The sequence below is a fragment of the Pteropus alecto genome, unplaced genomic scaffold (genome assembly GCF_000325575.1).
Source record: "Pteropus alecto unplaced genomic scaffold, ASM32557v1 scaffold87, whole genome shotgun sequence".
Lineage (NCBI taxonomy): Eukaryota > Metazoa > Chordata > Mammalia > Chiroptera > Pteropodidae > Pteropus > Pteropus alecto.
The window spans coordinates 4,473,390-4,494,089 of NW_006443225.1; the positions used below are offsets into that span (position 1 = coordinate 4,473,390).

Consider the following 20,700-nt stretch of genomic DNA (forward strand, 5'->3'; position numbering starts at 1 on the left):
GCTGTTGAATACTCCAGAGTTTGAGAGTAAAACTTCTTTCTGAACTGATGGATCTAACAGTAAATTATCTTGAAATTCTTACTTCAAAAACTGCTTATGTAAGCTTCGACTGTCAAATATCTACATTTTGCTTGATAGCTATCTCTAAAACCTACTTGAAAGGGTATTGTCACAAAGCTGTGATTATGATTCGACTATGACTAAGAAAGGGAAATTCTATTTTTGGAGTAGATGTATCTAGTTTAGACAACCTAAGAATATTTCAGATTTCATTTCAGGTTTCTCCTGGGCATTGGTGGTTTAATCTCGCTTTATCAGTGGAGCGAAAGGCAGAGTGTGCCCTCGAACATTTCGAATAGTGTTGTGTATTAACAAAGTCGAGTTGATTCATTTAGTGCCATTCATGCCGTGTAGAATAATAGATGTGTAGAAAAACAGATGAAATTATAAGCTCTTAAGAGGTTATTTATGGAAATTAAAATCGGTTATGATCTAATGGAGCATTGGATTGGCACCTGAGAAATCTGAGATCTAAGACCAGTTTGGCTGTGTGGAGAGGTCATTTGACCACTCTGGGCTTTCATTTACTCAGCTGTGAAATGAGTCTGTTAGAACAGGGGACTGTATGGTCCTTTACCTTCAAGAATATGTGCTGTGAATGATTTTTGTTAGGATGTTTTTGATGTCACATAACTACAGTGAAGATAAATCCAGTACCGTAGTTCTTCATATGTGGTACATACAAGTCCATATCCCAGTCATAATTGGATGATTCTTCTATCTCTGAGTCATTAGAGTAGGAGTTCAGCTCTGTTATGTTCTCTCTTCAAAATGTGAGAAGGAGAAGGCAAAAATAATGATAAATATGAAAAGGAATTTTTGATATGAAAGTATTTTGGATTAAAATTTCTCTAATGTCCTATTAAATGTATATGATTGTATTCATTTGAATTCCTGGAATCTCATATATTTCAGGAGGCAAATAAAGTAAAATCTTAAATTGTAGGTAGTAAGCACTCAAACAGAGTCATAAACTTGGAGTTTCTATTTCTGTTTTAATCTAGTACTAATCTTTACTTTATGTTCTACTGGAACATTGTTAGGTCACGAGGCAGAGAGAAGTGGAATGTTCTGAAAGTTTTAAGTGCGAGAGCGGGAAATACCAGTCTTAGTGATTATTTAAATAGACATTTTCAGACTTTCCTTTTATTTATTTATTTTTTTTGAAGCTAAACAAAATCTAGGTCCAGATTTGCAGCCATACTAATAAACTTCTGGTGCATTGTTCATTACACCTCACTCCAGAAAAGAGATAATGATGGTTGGGAAGCTGGCATTGACCTTCATGAAGTGGTCTGGTCATTATCTGTTGAAGTCCCAAGTGCATCTTTAAAGTATTTAACCATTGATTAGTCCTGTAACCATGCAAAATAGATAGTAAATCTCAATAAAAAAGGTATCTATAACAGTCCGAACATTTTCTTTCCTTTTCTGCGAGCTTGTACTTTCAGGTAAACAAAGATGTAGTTATCTGGACTGATGGCGTATGTCGAGAGAAGATGCTAGAAGAGAAAATGATTACATTTTCCTCCATGGTATTTTCATTTGAGTTGTCAGATGCCCAGATAACAATCACTTTCATTCATTCGAGTATCTCCAAATGCATTTCGGAGGTACTTGCATGAATAAACATTTACATGTCAGACGGACCTAGGGACAACTTTCCTCAGAAAACCTCTGCTGGTTTCTCCTTTTCTAAAATGGAGTCACGATATTTCTGGGCCTGAGTATGTGCCTGGGCCACGTTCATTGTTTCCTTTCTAAAAATGAAATACTGTATACTCAAAATTTGGGACAGTGTTGCCTCCAAAGTCTGTCCTCAGTCCAAGAGAGAGTAGCCCCAGGACAATGAGGCGTGTGTTTGTGAGTTCATGTCGGAACTGCATTTGAAGGACAGATAAAATGCTGCTTTGTAATATTTTATTCCCTTGCAAACATGAACAGAGTTTCTGAAGTATAAGAAACTCCCCAGTTATGCAATTGTTTGTGAGAAGGCTACCCCATTTCCTGCAGGACTTTGTGAGCTAGAGTACAGACAAGTCCCGTTGGGGACGCTGTGTTGGGTATAGTGCAAAGCCACGTGGGGGCCTCCAAGGCAATGGCCGTACACAGGCTCCTTTGGTTTACTTTCCACTAAATGTACAAAATCTACCCTGTAGATTTTGTTTTCTTCTAGCATTAATTCAGAGTTTGCTAGAGCAGCTATATTTGAAAGAGACTTTGGACCCAATCTTTTCCTAGATACATTAGGAAATATACTGTCTTCGTTTTTCAGTGAAAATCAGTTTCTTTTTAATGATACTTTAAACATTAACCGCTTTCGTTATCCAGGATAACTTTTTGTCCCTGTCCTTCTCCTTTAGAAATCCCCGGCTGGACTTCCAGAGCACCTGTCCTGTTCTTTGTGAGTCTTGAGTTGGAAGTTAGCAACACTCTCAAAGGCCTGAAAGGGAAAGAAACGGTAATTACGTGTTAAAACATGTATTATTAAATTCACGTATGACGCTGACGATCAACCAAGGAATGTGACCTTGTATTCGTTGAGCAGCAGTCAGGTGTCCCCTTCCGCCCGCCACCATTTCCATTTCTGTTTCCCTCCCTCCCTCTGTCCCCTTCCTCTCCTGCTGCCATTCTCTTTCCTCCTGTTGCTTTCTCTTCTCTCTCCCCCTCCACCCTCCTTTCCCTTTTTATCTCCCCTCCCCCGCCCAGGCTTTTCCCGCACATTCTGTGGATGTTTAACCTCTCCGCTTTGGTCTGTTAGGATCCCAGTTATTCATGGGGAAGAGCAAAGCAACAGCAGTGTGCTGGCTCCTGACTTGTGAATTTCTGAATATTCCGACTTGGCGTGAGACTTGGTATATTTTTTCTGATTACTGATACATAATACATATAATACATCTATTGCAGGAAAATTAAATATGTTACACATCTATAACACAGAATGTGACTATCTACACGAACACCACTCCCCAGAGATAATACTGATTAAATTTGGGTGCACGTACCTTAATTATTTTCCTCTGCACATATATACTGATCTTGTTAATAAATTTGTCCCATCTGTAATAAGTGCCTAAAGCCAGTTGGCAAAAATACTTGGGGTAGAGGTGATTTTATTAATTCTGCTAAGTATAGCACCGTATTGATTTCTCGCCCTTGCCATTTGAAATGGCAGTTTCCATGAGTTGGGGGACAGTAGGTTTCCCTGCATTAGGTTTATTTTGGTGGGATTTTGCGGTCTCTTTGTAGGCGAGCTGCTGCCTCCCTCCCACGGTGTTAATAGTCATTGGCGTCCGGCATTCTGTAGAGAAGCTGCACTCAGGTGTTGCCTAGCCAAAGCGAGCACCTTTGCTCTGGGTGCTGGGCGGGAGTGGTGAACTTTCCTCAAGCTGAAAACCTCTTCTGCATAGTATATTCACACAGCATGGCTCTTGAGACTTTAGTTTCATTTCTTCAAAGTGCCTCTGTCTGTCCTTAAGTTGACTGTTGTTAGTCATTGATAACCAACACAGCTGTCTTCCTCCCAGCTGGACAGCCTCTCACCGTGGTTCCTGCCTCCCTCCTGGAATGCAGGAGCCTGGCCTGACTTCTGAGACTCGACTCCCCACGACCTGTTCCTTTAGCCTTTGTTAACCTCCTCTCACACTCTTAGAGCTGATGCCCTGCCTCATCTTGATGCCCCCTCATTATATCCAAAAACAATTTGCCATGATTCCAACAGCCCTTATTCCAGCCACTTACCCAGTTGTTTCTTTGTTTCCCCATGCCATCCGCTGTGCCCCTGGCTCAGTTAGCTCAGTCGCTGAGAACCTAGTGTGGTCGGGGACATAGTGGACCATAGTAACAGCAGTTGATGACCCCTGAATAGACACAGGACACCTGTCCAGACCAAGGCTCTTTATCCTGGGATGCTTCTTGCTCTGGTCAGTTAGAAGCCCTGGTCTTTGGGTCACGAGCTCCTGGGACCATTGCACTGTGCCAGCTTTGAGGCAGGACTTCAGTTCCCTTATTTTGAATTTCCTCAGGGGAGTGGGGGCAGGGTCCCAGCCAGATTTATGAGTTGTCTTGTGATTGGGGTGTCCAGCTCTGGCCAAACCAGCCCTGGCCCCCTTTCTGTCTGCTGCTATAGCTCTTCTCATAGGTGGGACAGAGGGCAGGTTTAGAGAGCCAGATTCCTTGGGGTTGGTGGGTAAGAGTGTGGCTTTAGCTTTAGAAGGATCTGGGCCAATGTCTGGACTCTGCTACATGTAACAGATGTGACCTTGGGATAGCTGTTTCTTCTGTATGTCCCAGTTTCTTTATCTGTCAGATTAGGATAATGGTAGTACCCATATCATAGGCTTGTAATGAGCATTAAATGAGCGAGTTGCTATGTAGACTGGCACGATGAAAATGTTTAAAACATGTTAGTAGCTTTTGTTACTGTCATCGTTTATAGAATGGAGATAAGAATACCTACTTCTCATGGTTACTGTAAGCATTAAATGCGGTGGTGTGTATATAACACATTGTGCCGGGCACACAGTGTTCTCAACAAGTGGGGGCCCTCAGTGATAATGGTGAAATAACAATAGCGTTATCAGCAGGCCTGTCCAGAATGGCATAGATGTCACGACCCTGAAGTCTAATATCAAACAGTCACAGGCAAGAACAGCTACAAGTTTAGTTTGTTGACCAGACAGTAAGTACTCTTTATTGACAACTTACATTATTTCAAATCTCATTGGTTTATTAAGTCATTGTCTACACTTCGGTCACAAAAATTTATAAAAGTTTTGGTTGTGATTGACTATTGGACTGAATAGTTAAGAGTTCTGTGTTCCTGTAACCTCTTTATTCTTATCAATGTCCACTTTTTAAATATAAAGAACAGTAATTTCTTGCATTTTTATGAAATTTTAAAATTAACTCAAGAATAAAGATATTAGATATTGAATGATATAAGAACCCATTAGCTGACATGTGTTTATGATCATAATATAGATGTGTAATTATTTTGTTCTCACTGGATATTGCCTCTCTTTCGTCATTCTTAATTGTGAAGTACGCTGAAGTATTATCACCCATGACGTATGTTATAAAACCATAAAAGAAAAAGGAAACTGAAATTGAACATTTGATTCTAACTTATATCTAAATTAAATGAGGCTTTTAGGAAAACCTTTGACTTTCTTTTCCCCATACTTTGAACTAAAAACATATTTGAATTGTTGACGTGTTGGGGAATTTCTTATTCTTTGTTTTACACATTTGTTTCTTGCACACGAGAAACAACATTACTCGGCTTCAGAATGTCTTTTATCAAAGAAGTATAAACTGTAGTTGATCGATGGCCATGGGGATGGGGAGCACAGCATAGGGAATGCAGTCAGCAGTAAGGTAATGACTATGTGTAGAGCCAGAGGGAAGATAGAGTAATCAAGGGGGTCGTTTTATAAACTATATAAATGTCTAACCAATGTACTGTGTACTTGAAACTAATAAAAATTCTTTTAAAAAAAGAATGTCTTTCAAAGAGTAATTCAAGTGACTGTGAGTTACCTTAGAAAGTGCATGTCTTTGATCCCTTCTGGCAATAGAGTGCTGTCTTGTTATCTTTGTGCCCATGTCTGGCATTGAGCATGCTCAGTGAAGTTGGGAACAAAATTGAAAATACAGCTAGGGAATTGGAGAACTGAAAACGCCTTTGTTAGAATGCTGAGAATATGATGACTTTTCAAATTTGCCTTTAGTATTACTGTAACACAGTGTAAGCTATAAAGACATTTCAGTGGGGTGATATTTGTGTGTATTTGAATACAGTGAAACTAGTTCTTGTTCTGTCCTAAGTTTGGGATGCTGATGGCTTGGAGTCTGTCTCTTCTGCCCTCCCTCCCACTCTCGCCCTTCCTCATCTACCCTCTCTCCTCCCTGCCACCTCCTGCCTCCTTATGGGGAGGACCATGAGTGAGGCCCTGCCTGTCCCTGCTCTCACAGCGTTCCCGTGTGGTGGCCTGGACTGCTTCTTCAGAGATCCTGATGAGAATTCAAACTAACAGCAGAAACTAGTCTTGAGCAATAATTCAAGTACCCCTGTCCTTCTTGCTGTTGTGACTTGTATTCTGATAGACCCCTCTCCATGCTTTACACACCCAGGGGAGGGAGCAGTCAGCCTCTCTGTTGGAATCCATGGAGGTACATCTCTGATATGGACTTAAATCCACCTCTTAAGTAGACATCAAAATGCCCTTTGCTACATCTTTTCTCAGCTAATGCAGGAAGAAAACATTCTACCTCTATTAGAATCACTGTTTTCTGGCAGAGAACAGTATTATCGTTGCATTTCACAGGAAAGACAGAGGCTCAAGCAGTTTTATGTCCTGTTTGAAGTCAAGGCTTACTCTCCTGTCTGCCATGAATCATGACAGAAATCTAGCATTGGGACTCCTTGACTTGGTTCGTGTCCTTCCCAATGGCAGACAGCTCTTTTCATTGATATTTTTTTTTGAAATTTGCATAACTTTAAAAATTTGACTTTGTTAATGTGGTTGCACATGGGTTATGATTTGTCCTGAGATTAAATAAGAAAATATAATACAACTACTTTTCAAAATTGGTAGCAGTGCCATGTGAAACTTTCTAAAAATCATATAGTTCAGATGCTGCTCTGAATGGGATAAATTAGTGATCCCCTCTTCTCCATGGGCACCCCTGCCTTTTGACCTTTTAGTAAACTCACATTTACCTCCTTACTTGCTGTCGATGTTACTCTGGATCAAAGAGCAAACCGTTTAAGGAGGAGTATGTTTCAGTATGTAGTAATATACAGTTCAAACCTGCAAAGCCTGAGAATTTGATCTTTTTCTTCTCCAAATCATGAGTGTCTGTGTTTTTATTTTAATTTCTGTAATGTTGAACTTAGATTTTCATAGACTGAATTTCCCTGATTGATGTCCAATCATACATTCATTTATTCATTCATTCATTCATTCTTACCTTACTTTATTGTTTAGTTGAAGGAGAAAAACATCTGATGGTATTTTTTTTTGGGAGGGGGAGGGTTCAGTGTCCTTTGAGACCATTAAGTTACTGATAGACATATATGAATGACATTAAGGTACAAGTATATTAAAATTTTTTTCCAACTTAATCTATAATCCTAGGCTCTGATTAACTTTCTACCAAGGCTGTTATCTATAGTAAATGAATTCTAATTGTTACATATGATTCTTTTAAAAAATACTTAGCCCTTTTTCAAGTTTTGTACACAATTGTGTAATTTGGCTCTCCTTCTCTAAAAGGAAATTTGTTTATTTTGTTCATTTAAAATGCTTACTACTTAAATAGCACATTTCAGTCATAAAGATGAAGTTCAGTTTAACAAGGAGTATTATTTATAATCTTCAAAATTTTTTTAGTCGCATCTCTTTTCAGTGAGTAACATTCTTGGCTCTGTTTTCTGACTTGTTTCCTAAGTTAATTAGAATTGGAAAACACGTTTCTTTTCTGTCTTTCTCATTGTCGTTCAGGGCCACTAAGCCACATTATCTTCATTTTCCTTCTCTCTCCACCTACCACAGATAGCATTTCATCTCAGAAGCTGTTCCTCTTTATTTGATCTCTGTTAACTGAACAGATAGGCATCACCCAAATTTGACACAGGCAGGGCCTGTCTGGGTTTGAAATGCAGGATGTATGACACCAAATGAATTCTAGATTGTTCTGACCTAGTAACTCACACAATTTTTGTCTCTTAATCTTTGAAAGGTACTACTATGAGGATAATCGTACCTATTAAAAAGCATGTCATCCTTCCCTCCCTGAGTGATTGCTAATGACATAGCCTCTTTTCACTTAAGTTTTAAATCTCGGTGTTAGTCACTCTAGTTCAAGTGGCAAACCTGCTGTCACTCCTCTTCATCAACCCCAGGAACATCATTGCTGACTTCTCTCTGCTCAGAACTGTGGTGTATTGTGTGTATGAAATCACGGAGTGCCTAGGGTCGAGATGTCGCAGACTCAACTTTAACTCCTTGATTTCAAAGAGGAGAAAATCGAGACCATTTTTCAGTTGCCTTCATTTAATATATTTATAAGAATGTAGCAAAGATATCTTTTCCTAATGGGATTCTTAATATTTGCATTCTTCATGTAATTAAAATATTCATGGAAAATAACTAGTGCATTAAATCATATTAAAAGTGATCAACCTTCGATACCCACCCCACTGAGGGACAGATTTGCTTCATCGGGGACCGCAGGGGCCAACCTTGCATTCAGGAGTTTCCTAAGTGGCCATCTGTTTGCATTTGCTCATTTAATAGTTCACTTGACAGACGTGTCTGGGCATCCTTAGGACCTTTCGAAAAGACAGAGCTCTGCCTTTAAGAAGTACACCATTAATCTGCCAGAGTTATTATCTGATCTGATATTTCTAATAAATTTAGCATTCAATTGGGCCACAGAGATTTTGTGGCAGAAGTTCCCTGAGGGAGCTGAGGAAGGCATTTCAGCCTGAGTTAGAGTTTATGAAATGGCATTTCCCCCATGTCCTAATGAGGTAATTTCTGCCCTGTCGCCTGCAGTGTCTGGGTTTAGGTTACAGTTAACCTGGCTCTGCTGGAAATTCCAAGGCCCCTCCCCACTGACCCCGCTTAAGGACAGGAGACAGCCCTGAGTCATTCTCACTGGAGAATGTGGGGGGACTCACTCCCTGTGAGAGCCTGCTGCGCGGGTCCTGTTAAAAGTGCAGAGGCCTTAGATCAGCCTTAATTTGACTTGAAGAGGGAACTGGTTTCCGTCAGAGTGAACGTAATGTGTTCAGTACCTGTTTGAGTCTTTGCTGGTTGGCAGAGGGCGAGAGGCAGCCCTGAAATGCCACAGGTAGTGTTCTGGGGAGTGAGGCCTTTGTCACCAGCTCCATTTTCTTTTTGTTCCCTTTCAAACTTCTCACCATAGGAAAAGTCTTATCCAATCACATTTGAGTTTACATAGTCTTGGAATGTCAGTTTAAAATAGTAATTTAATAAGTTCTTTTTGTTTAACAGGCTGTGTTTTAGGAGTCAGCCACTCAGAAATTTCAGAGCTGAATTTTGGCTCCGTCCTCTAATAGCGGTTTGAGTCACCTAGAGAGAAGTCAGCCTTCTTCTTGAAGGTCAGCTCTTCTTTAATATACTATACGTGCCTCTGCTGTCCTTGGGTGAGCCCCTTAATTTTTTCATGCATAACATTTACCTTTTGATTTGGGCACTAATTATTCCATCCCCAAAGCTAAACTTATCTGCGTTCTGTGACAGTTTATTTATTGAACAAAACAAAGCAAAGCAAAAGCAGTTTGCTCTTCTCCAAGCATTTCATATTACCGCATCTGATGTAACACTCACAATGAGAAACTGAGGCGTGCACGCTTAGAGACCCAGGGGCTCCGGGATAGTCTCCTCCTAGATCAGGACCAGCATTTCTTTAAACTCGGTTTTGGTGAGGCTTAAACTGTCCACTTACGATGTTTTTGCTTATTCCAGCCACCTCGTTCGCATATGATGGTTATTGGTAATATAAATTTTAGTGACAAATGCATGTTGTTGTTTTTTTTTTTAAACAGGTGTTTAGAAATGGGAAAATCTTAATTGCTAGGGCACATTGCAATAGCTTAACCACGTGAATAAACATTAAGAGAAAATGTTTATTCTAGCAAGAAGTAAGACCACACTTTTAATCTAAAAAGTGATGATATTTACTACTCTTCTCCTGTTCTACCCTTTCACCAAAACTGAAAACATCCTATCATGATTATATATTTTCGGTGGTCCCCATTATTTAATTGGTTGTGATATTTTGACCAACGTGTTAGTAAATGTACTTTCATGATACGGTGCTCCCCCACTCCACACTTTGATTTGTCATTCTTCTGTAGCTTCTACCTATTTTGGGGAAGACACAGTCAGAGGGAATCACAGCAGGTGGACCATAAGCTGGGATGTCTTGTTGCCAGGTAGGAAAGGTGAACGCGTTACCCTGGATGGTGAAATTCATTCACCATAGTGGTCACCAGCTGTCACAAACATGCAGCATTGAGGTTTTTTGCTACACCGATTGGTGGAGGAAGAACTTCGAGTCAACACCACTTTCTCGTAAGAACCATCTGGTAAGTGGGGACTTCCCCTACACGGGTGTGTGACTCACCACTCTCTCAATTTCAGTCGTAGGACTCGGTGGTCCTGTAGCAAACTTCTGCCTTCAGTCAGGGAGCAGCACCGAGAACTGAACTGAGTTCCTAGTATCCCGGTCTGTCTTGTGCGGACTAAGCAGGGGTCTAGCTTCTGTTCCCAGGAGAGTTTCAGATAAGCTGTACAAACTCTCCAAGCCTTATTTAGTTTCCTCACGTTTACCGTGAAGAGAAATAGATTCTGATTTCTCTGTTTCCATAAGATACACAATTTTTGATTTGATTATAATCAAGCAATAAGTTAGAACTAGGAATCTTATTGGACTGAACATAACGTTATTCTTTTTATACACTATACTCTACCCAGGATATTACACTAATGGCATTTCTGATGAAGACATTTTAAAATCACATGTATTAGGTGATTTAAAAATAGGACATGTGCATTTTTATTAAGTTATTGAGGAATAGGTTTTGGGTGTTTTTTTCCTGATTTTCTGACTAAATTCAACAGTAACGAAAATTGTGTGTGAAGTGTCAACATCATGCAGAGATGACATTGTGTGACCCATTTGGTTTTTGGCTGCCTTTTAGACAGATTGTTTTGCATAGCATATCTAGTCCTCATTTATGTAGATTTCTAGTTTACCTGGATTTTTTGCTATACAAATTTTAATTTTGCCCATTTGGACCCCGCCCCCCCACCCCCCCATCTCATTTCTTGAGGCAGGGGAATGAGTTAAGTGATGCGACACAGACCTTGGAGAGCGGTCTGAGGCCCCTGGACCATTTTGGTCCTGCTGGTCACGCGTGCACCGGTGTGCCGGAGTTCGATGAGATAGAATGTACTTACCTCGTACACTAGACGAAGGTGCGAGTGAAGAACTTGTTTCCTGTGCATGTTGTTTTGTTTCCCACAACCTGAAAGCTACAATCTTTGTCAAAACCGGTTATCAAATCTCCCCTCCCTGGATCCTTGCATAAGAATCTACATAGATAAAAAGCGTCCGCTGGTTAACGTGCCAGGACTTTTTCTGACTTCTGGCTGTCCTGTTTCACATTGTGGAGACAGCCCTGGCTCCCTTCAGCCCCAGACACTTTGCAGGACATGTTCTTCTTCATATCACATACTTCTCCCTCCAGGCTCCAGGAGCGGGTGCTGTTTGCATTAAAATGGATGAGATGATTTTCCCAAGTGCCAGAGTTATTCATGGGGGCCTGGCTGATATTTAAAGAACATGAATGAAAGCAGTGGGCGCCTCACCAGGGCAGGACGTAGGAACTTTTGGACAAGGATTCCCTCCTAGGATTTGAAGTCTGATCGACGGCCGATTAAGTCAGCTGCAGTTGTTTATCCGCATGGTGTGCCCTGCCCCACGAGCAGAGCCTGCTGGTAAATGTCAGCCCTGGTAGTGGCAGCACATGGGTTCAGAACGCCCTGTGCATCAGGCCAGGTGGCCCATTAGGGACAACTCGTGTCAACAATCAAAGCACTCAGGTGCATGGGAGTTTGCTTTTCAGACGTATTACATCAGGTCATGGGTTTTACCTTTGTCAGAAAGTTAGAATGTAAAGCAGTATGGTCCAATGAAAACACTTTCTTGTAAATCAAGAACTTTTGTTTTCATTCTGAAATGAATCACGGACTAATTTTTAAACCCATGAGAAATTATTTAATCTCTTTCTGCTTTGATTCGCTTGCCCAATAATGCTAATCTCAAATCTGGACACTTCCACAGTGTTGGTTTACGATTGCAGACACTGTTCTAGCTACATTACATGTATCTCATTGAATCTTCACAACAGCTCTGGGTTAGGTTTGTGGTTACTCCTATTTTATAGATGAAGAAACTAAGGCATAGAGAGGTGAAATTGCCTGTCCAGGATCACACAGCTAATAAGTAGTGAAATGGGATTTGAACTTAATCAAATTGGCCCTAGAATGCTATTCTTTTAACTGCTGTGCTGTACTGCCTCTTCAAAAATATTTATGTTTCCTGATTCCTTTGTATATGGTTTGATTATGTGAATATGCATTTATCCTTTTATGAAAGGTATTTGAACTTCAGTGAATGTGAGTACTCTTTCTTTGGTACTTATGAGTTTTGGGTGGCCTGAAGGAAACACCTTCTCTGTGTTATTTGGGAATTACATTGTGTGGCATCATGGGCTCCTACCCAGATATCCAAGTGCTCAGAGGTACCACAAACACTTAATAAGTGACTCACGTGCCGTGTCAAGGGCACCACTCGCATTGAGCACCTGGTCATGACAGCCCCAGAATTGCGTAGTATGCAGCCTGTATAACTATGCACCCACGCTCTTCATAAGCTGACAAATGGTCTTATTAGAAGACTTTCATGAACATATAGAAAATTAATATATTGTTCCTATGATAGTAGCTCATGCTTTATAAGCTCACCTGGTACATCAGAGCTACCTTTCACAAACTTCATATCCTAAGATATCCATTTGAAAGCAGCAAATGATACCAGGTAAATAAAAATGCTGTTGGAGTTGTAACAAGAATCAAAATAAGTACCTGTACTAATTTCTAATTTAGATGGACATTAGTTGGCCAGATTGTGGATATTACACTTACAAAATAATCAGCTTAGCAATTTTTCAAATAATGGACATTACCCAATAAAATAAAAGCCAATTTTAAATATTTCAGCCGTCATTTAGCTTCAAGCCAACAAAACTCACCTGTCAGATTTTAGGGATTCCTGGATACTCTTTAGTTAAATATCAGTCATAGTTAAAATCAGGTGGCACTTAGAAGTTCTCATGAGACAGGAACAAAATACTGTGTGGATGAATTGAAACAAAGCCCTCAGACTGTTTTATTAATTAAATGTGTTCAGTGATAAACAGGTTCTATAACATTTATACTACTTAGTTTTAAGAAATAATGAGTTAACTGGTTAAAATAAACAGCTCTTTTTTGAGCCTTAATTAGAATTTGAAGCTTAATAGTCTGTTAAAGAGTTATTTTAAAAATTAGTGAAGTGAATTTAATTGTAATCCAATGGTAAGTCGGCGTGGTGCAGGTCTGTGACATTAGAATGGTTTTGCCCCGTTTATTACAAGAGGAGGTGGAGCCATGATGTGTGGCTCCGAGCACATTAGAATTGCATTCTCTTAACCTCTCAAAAAAGCAGGAATCATGGCTGTATGGTGGTGTCCCTCGTCTCTGACAGCATAATCCCGCTGTCCCTTGCTGCTATGTTGCTCTTCAGTTAGAAGGTTGACCAGTAAAGCTACACATTAAGCTCCATGAGGGAAGGAAGTTTTGTCTGGCTGTCGACTGCTCTATCCCCAGGACCTAGAGCAGGGTCAGACCCCCAGTGGGTGCTCCACAGTCACTAAATGGATGAATCGAACTGTTTACTGATCTGACGGTGCACTCTCTGTACTCAAGAGGCATAGATCTTACATGTTTCCATGAACAGCTTTACTTTATGTGACATCTTTTAATGCGTGGGACCCATTTTACACTGTGCCACTCTGCCACTTAACCCCGAGTTTTGTCTGATGGCCATGTCCGTTAGATGATTACAGCCATTTAGGTTTTATCTGCTGGTTAAAATTCAGTGGCCACCTGTCCAAACCATTGCAGTATGGAGCACCAACCAAGGAGTATTTTCATCTTATGAAAATAAAAGAAATTAAGATTATAATACCAAAAGGCAGGCATTCCTTTAAACAGACCTTTTCCTTCTTTCATCTAAGCACAATTCATTAACATAAGAAAAGTAAAATGTGGTACTTATTGAGCATGGTGACCAAGTTAGCGTTATTGGGTTAACTGTAATTGAATTTTCATATTTTATGCTATTATCAAAACTAGACCTTACTGTATATATCAATGCACAACTGTAGACCTTCAAATAAAATCTTAATAAATCAGTCTTCTAGGACTTACAGATTTTCAGAAATCATTTGTACATTTTGTGGCAATTCTAAAGACTGTCCATTTCATAGATGAGGAAACTAAGGCAGAGAGAGGTTGTAAGAGCCCAGGCATTAACTGTCAGATATAAACGGAAGCCTCATAATTCCATGTATTGTGTCCTTCCTGCTCTGCCATGTGTACCATGAATCCTCATGAGGCACATAGTCAGCGTTCACAGATCTGAGATAGCCAGAATGTCTTAGTACTTACACAGACGTAATTTCTTCCTTGCGGGTCCATCTTTGGGAACCTCGTTAGAACAGGTTTTGGAGAAAAGAAAGCCATGTGCATATCTTACCATGAATGAACACACAGTGTTGTGTTCACAACATTTCTTAACCTTCGACTTGTATCACCTGCTCACATTCACTTTGGTGAAAAGAGTGAGTGATTGCCATTCAGGCAACCATTAGTTATGCAGTTTTAAATACTATGTCTGCAATCTTACACTAGACTGTGCTGCTCTGCCAAATGACGGCTCTGGGGTCACGATTTATTGTATTGATCATGGTCCAATTGAATATGCAGTGCTTGGTGGTTTTACAAATGGTGGAGAGAATTTGCTTTATAATACCGAGTCTTAAGGGCTTATGGCTTGAACCAAGGAATGTGTTATACATATGACAGATTTCTAGAGCTGATGTTGTTAACAACCACGATGTTGAACAAAGTGGGATGGAAGACTTTTGAGGAGAAAATATTGGTGATGGCAGGCAGTATTTTCAAATGATACTGAAATGAACCTAATTAAGTGGAAAATGGAAACTCAGTAGATTTCTTTTCTATGAAAAAGTAAAGACTATAGAAGAACGAGATAACTCTACAGGTTTCGGAAGCAGTGACATGAGCATTCTTCAGGATTTTCAAGGGTGAAATAATTCTTATGCCTTAGTCCAAGAGTCTCAGCCTATCTGTAGGGAAGACATGAGTATTAGGTAACTAAGCTTTGGCATCACGGTCCGTGTCTGGGTGGGGTGCCCGTAGTGAGGCTGGAGGACCAGGGAGTGTATTCATAAACTGTAGTTATAACTGGGATGTCCCTGGACCCTGCCATTTTTGTTTCCTCATCCCTGGAGGCCACTGAGCCTGGGCACTGGTTCCAGTCACTGAAGCAAAACAGTTGACCAGAGACACCGGAGATCTCATGGGATTGTAGTTAACCGCTGTCTTCTTTCCCTTTTTCTCTCTTCTTTTTAAACTGATGGTAATCAAGCAATGATACTTAGTAAATGTTTAAAGAGGTAATTTTCTGTCAGACATTAAGAGGAATTCTGTCTTTGTACAATTTATACTTGTTTTGGTAAATGACTGCTCTCGTTGAACTTGAGAGGCTTAATGTACATAATGAATATTGAGACTTTAGTGTTTTTAGAAATAGCTTCATGCGGGAGGTTAGTATGCTTGGCGACCGCTTTGAGAATTAAAAAAAAAAAATTTAATGTCAAAGTAGGACTTAATTTAAACTTTAGTTTTTCTTTATCTCTCAACTTCTCCAGAACAGTTATTAGCATAAAAGCTTAATGGATTCACATTCTCTGGGTTACATATGTGCTGTGGAAATTCAGTGTTGATTATAATTCTTGCTTAATAATCCTCAGACCCAGCCTGGAACTCTAGAGTGCTTAAGCATAGTTCATTATTACAAAGTCTGTCAGCAGTGAATTGTTCAGCAAACACTATTTTGCAGTGGTTTTTCTCCTAGTTCCTTTCAGAAACACCTGCATGTTCTTTTCAGGAAAATTACCTGTTCATGTTTTGAGGATAAAAATAGAAGCATTTAATGTTCTTTTAGTGTGTGTGTGTGTTTGGTGGGAGATGTTTTGTTGGTGCTGCCTATTTTTTATTTTAAAAGGAGTATTAGCCTTGGTCTCACCAGTGTCCTTCTTACTTGCCGAGCCTGACACTGTCGCTGTCACGAGTAGTTTTCTCTCCTTTGCCTCCCCACCTCACAGCGTCTGTGTGTTCTGCTGGCCTGTCTGTGGTCCTGTCTGTGGTCATCTTTGTCCTTCCATTTCCCTCTGCCGTCCGTCATCTCTGCCTCTCTTCTGTACATTCTCTAGGACCTTGATCCTGATTTATAAACCAGGGACACTTTCGTTCCTTATTTCCCTGGCCTCGGGACCTTATGGTTTGCTGCTCTGTTTTCCGTTGTCCTCCTCGGTCGGAGCCTGTCATCTCTCCTCCTCGCCCTCTTTGTCGATCCACTTCCTGTGACCTAAGCATGTGCATCCGCCAGGGCCCGGGAACATCACACTCACACCAGATTCCAGCTGTGCGTCACCGTTGGTTACCTCAACATTTATGCCGCTCAGTAGATCCACTTAATTGATATTCCACTCCAAACTCAAATTCACGATGTTATGAACGGCTCTCCTGACCTTCTTGCTAAAACCAGCCTCTGTCCTGTCTTTTTCCCCAGAGAACCACTGAGCGTCCATTACTAAGGAACCATCTTTAGAAAGCCTTGGAGAATCCCCTGAAATCCTGGGCATTCACTCGTTAGCTCATATTTGCTCTTTGACTCTTTCACATTTGCCCCTTTTTCTCCTTCACATTTGCCCCTTTTTGTCTTTCCTATGTTACAAGTTAAGCCCCATCTCCTTTCATCACGCAGTATTGCTGAAGCCGCCTCCAGTGGGTTCCTCTGTCTGAGGCACTCCCGTTTCAGTCTACCTAAATGTTGCCTATACATGGGTCTTGATAAAATACTGTCTTCATTCACCTTCATTGTAAAAACCTTTTACTACTCCTAAGACAAAGGGGTGAAAAGTTCAGACATGGTAGGCTAAGCACTCACCTTCTTGCACAATCAAGTTCAAGATACCTTTCCGGCCATTACTGTTCTCTTTGGAACCCTTAACCTCAGCTATATTGATCTCCTTGAGATCTTGAATGCTTTTTGGAAACCTTGTTCTTTTTCTTTGCTCACACCCTTAAAATCCACATCCGCTTTTCTTCACTTAGCCAAGTAATTGGTAATACATGCCATTTATTGAGCATGTGCCGTGTGCCTGGCAAAATGCAGATGAGCACAGCATATTTATGTCACCTAATCCTCCCCACAACCCTATACTGTTAGTGCTATTCTGTTATTATTTTATATTGATGTTCTCCTGGAACCTGCTTCATGAGGTTCTAGTGAGGATTTAATGAGACAGTTCCAAACAAGGGCATAGAGCAGTGCCAGGCTCAGAGTGCAATTCATAGTTCTGTCATTGTCCCTCTCTTTCATTATTCCCCTGTGGCAGATGAGGACACTGAGATGCAGAAGTGCAGGCCACCCCACCAGTGCGCGGGGGAGCTGGGGTGGGCATCAGCACGTGTGAACGTAGACGCCAGGCTCCTCAGGCTGTGAGAGGCTCTCCTTGAGCTTGACTTGAAGCGCCTTCTTTGATTCTCACCAGCAAAGAGGCTGCTAGTCTTTAGACTTTTATTTTTGCTTAGGAATAAATGATTGCTCATTGGTTATTGAGTTTAACTAAAATGTGACATTCATAAACTAAAGTGAGTGTTCCCCTGGGCTTTCCTGAGTCCCCTGTGGGACATCAAGCAGCTGAGGGACCCCATTGCCAGGAGGGATGCCTGACTTTTGGGACAGGGCGCACCCGCAGAGCATCATCTGTCGGAGGTGTCCCGCTCCCGCCCTCCCGTGTCACTTCGTGTCTTCACGGGGTGATGCCGCGGCCCAGGCTGCGTGCGCTGCAAAGCTCTCCTGTCCACGCTGCAAAGCTCTCCTGCTCTCTGTGCGGTGAGAAGAGGTAGGTCGGCCTCCTCTCCTTTTTAAATAGACCACGGTCAGGAGATCTGAAGAGTCACCTCATGCCCCCTTTGAAAGTAAAACGCTAACTTGAATTTATAGTATTCTTTTAATATCTCACAGTTTGTTTTGAGCTATCAATGAGAATTATTTTTGTTGTGTTACTTTTAATGATGGTAAATGCATAATATAAAATTTACCATCTTAATAATTTCTAAGTGTAAAGTTCCCAGTGGTGTTTATATTATTGCTTTTTAATTTTGTGTGTCTTCATCAACCACATTGCTACAGCTGGTATGTAAGGTACTTACGGGCTTGGGTCAGATATTGTCCGTTCCACTGCATTGAGGCAATGCAATCATTGTATGCCTGTTATTCCTAAGCACTGTGTTTTGCATCCCTGACTTTGTCTGGCACACAGCAAATGTAAACATTTGATGATCGAGTTTAGGAAATTTCTTTTAGGAATAATTTTTAGTGGTGGAATTTGAAAACAGCTTGCGTGAAGAGTCACAGTTTATTCTTTTAAAATGCCAAATAAGACAAGCTTTATTAAGGGCGATTTTCTCACTTTAGAAAATTCGTTGTTGAGTGATGGGGATTAAGATTTTCATTTCTTCCCAGCAGGACTGGTATGATAGACACTGTGTGTGTGTGTGCGCGTGTGTGTGTGTGTGTGTGTGTGTGTGTGTGTGTGTGTACTTAAACTGCAATGATCAATATTTTCAATTTTAGTCACTGTATTTATTCAAGAATATAATTACTGACATTTTATATTGCTGGGTCAGGATTGAAAGATTTAGTGTGTTTGATTTAGGTCCCAAACTCATATACACTGTTCTGTTTCTGGGGAGTCAGTTTGGTTTAAATATAACTTTCTATTTGGGAAATTTTAGAAATTAGTGAATAAAATAATGTTCCCTTTCCATCGATGGGCAAAATGTCATTGTACTCAGACGGTTATGATAGAGATGTGTCAACTTAATTGACAGGTTAAAACTGTCAAACCGCCTTTGATTTTTTAACCGAATGTGGATAGAAATATATCATGAAAAGTTAGTTTTCTTTAGTAGAAAAAAGTGTAGTTGGTCATAGTGTTTAGGGACACAATAAATGTCAGAACTGCCCTTAGTTAGGTGAGATGTTTCTGTTTAACTCATAATAGTCTTGGATGGATGGATGGAGATATACACTCTATAATTGATCACTCACCGCCATCACACCAAACATCGTATAATTCCCAGGCTGCAATGCATCTTACACAGTACACATACAACAATATTGTACAGATTGAAATTGCTTGTTTCAATTCTTAATAGGCTTGTTTCTCTTAATGGACTGTGGGTGACTGACTTATGTATCTATGTTTTTAGTGCCTAGCAGAGAGTCCAGCATGGAGCAGAAATGAAACAAATGTCTATAAATTGAAATAACAGCAGAAGTGCTTATAAAAGCAAAATGGGATGCGGACTGTTTATATTTTAGCAATTAATGTTTATTCTTAGTAAAAGCAGTGGGCAAACATCCCCTAATATTTACTTTCTCTTATAATAACATGTCAATGGTATGTCTTTCTTAGCATTCCCTGGAATGCTAATTACAGGGTAATTAGCATTACCCTGGAACAAGCAAACACAAAAGATACTGTATGTAGTAGATAATCAATTACTATTTGATGAATAAAAGATGAGCACTTTTCCTAATATATGCCATAGAAACGTAAATAAATTATAATGTTGATATTGCTGTTATTGATGTTAACATTAATAAAATATGGAAGGGCCGACTCCTATTTTAATATTTCTGAGAAATATCGCTTATACAGCATGACCTTTAAAGTGGTCACTGTCATTAAAGCTTTGTGTGTTCTGCTGGGTCCCAGAGTTCGTGGTTTCATAGGAAGGATAGAGATTTCCCTGGAGGCCTCTTACACTTGTCTTTCCCTGTCACTTATTGATCGCACGTTCGTTCCCATGAGGACGATTGATAATGCCAAGAGGAACTTCTAGGATAATGTTATTTTTATGTGAATTGACCGAGGCGAGGCTTAGAAGAAAGCGCGTTAGTGTTCTGTTGCGGCATACCGGATTCCCACAGAATTCCACAGCCACGTCTTAGCTCACAGTTCTGGACATCGCAAGTCCAGCCGTGGCTCAGCTGGGTTCTCGGCTCAGGGTCTCACACTCAAAGTGTTGGCCAGACTACATTCTTGGTTAAAGCTTCATGGAAGAATCTGTTTCTAAGCTCATTGAGATTTTGGCAGGATGAGGTCCCTGTTTCCTTGCTACGGGCCGAGGGCTGCCATAAGTTTCTAGATATTTCTAGAAGCCACTCACAATTCCTTGCCCTGGGCCTTCTCACATACCCTCTCACAAGCGTTCTCACAATGTCACAGCGGGATCCCTCATCACATCTGCCTCACTTCTGATCTCGTTGGTGTCTCTTCTGTGACCACAGAGAAAACTCTGCTTTTAAAGGATTCATGAGGTGAGGCTAGGCCCATCAGGATAATCTCTCTGTTTTAAGGTTAATGTGCCATATAACATACCTAACCACAGGAGGGAAGCCCATGATGTTTACTGTCCTGGGACTAGGCAGTGTGTGCACAGCAGGGGCTGGGAATTCCGGGTGGCGCTGTGACAGTTCTGCCTCCACAGAAAGTTTGATTAAGATGCTCAGGAAATGCCGCACTTACCTCGATGCTTATGATACTCTTGCTTGGAGAGGCTGAAGACTGCATTTTATGGACTTCCTTCTTTCTAAACCGTACTGTATTTCCGA

General features: G+C 40.6%; 1 protein-coding gene across 10 annotated transcripts in view; it reads left to right on the forward strand.

The window, feature by feature from the left end:
- The first annotated feature begins 2,410 nt into the window (after nt 1-2,410).
- The window catches only part of FAM110B (family with sequence similarity 110 member B), a 159,478-nt gene continuing 141,188 nt past the window's right edge, over nt 2,411-20,700 (forward strand). For 7 of the 10 annotated variants that reach the window (XR_003043700.1, XR_003043698.1, XR_003043699.1 and 4 more), the window contains exon 1: nt 2,411-2,521. The gene's annotated coding sequence lies outside the window, so the exon portion shown is untranslated. Of the gene's footprint in view, nt 2,522-9,158; nt 9,239-20,700 lie in introns of those variants that run through there. The other 3 variants (XM_025041186.1, XM_025041185.1, XM_025041184.1) reach the window with 2 other exon arrangements.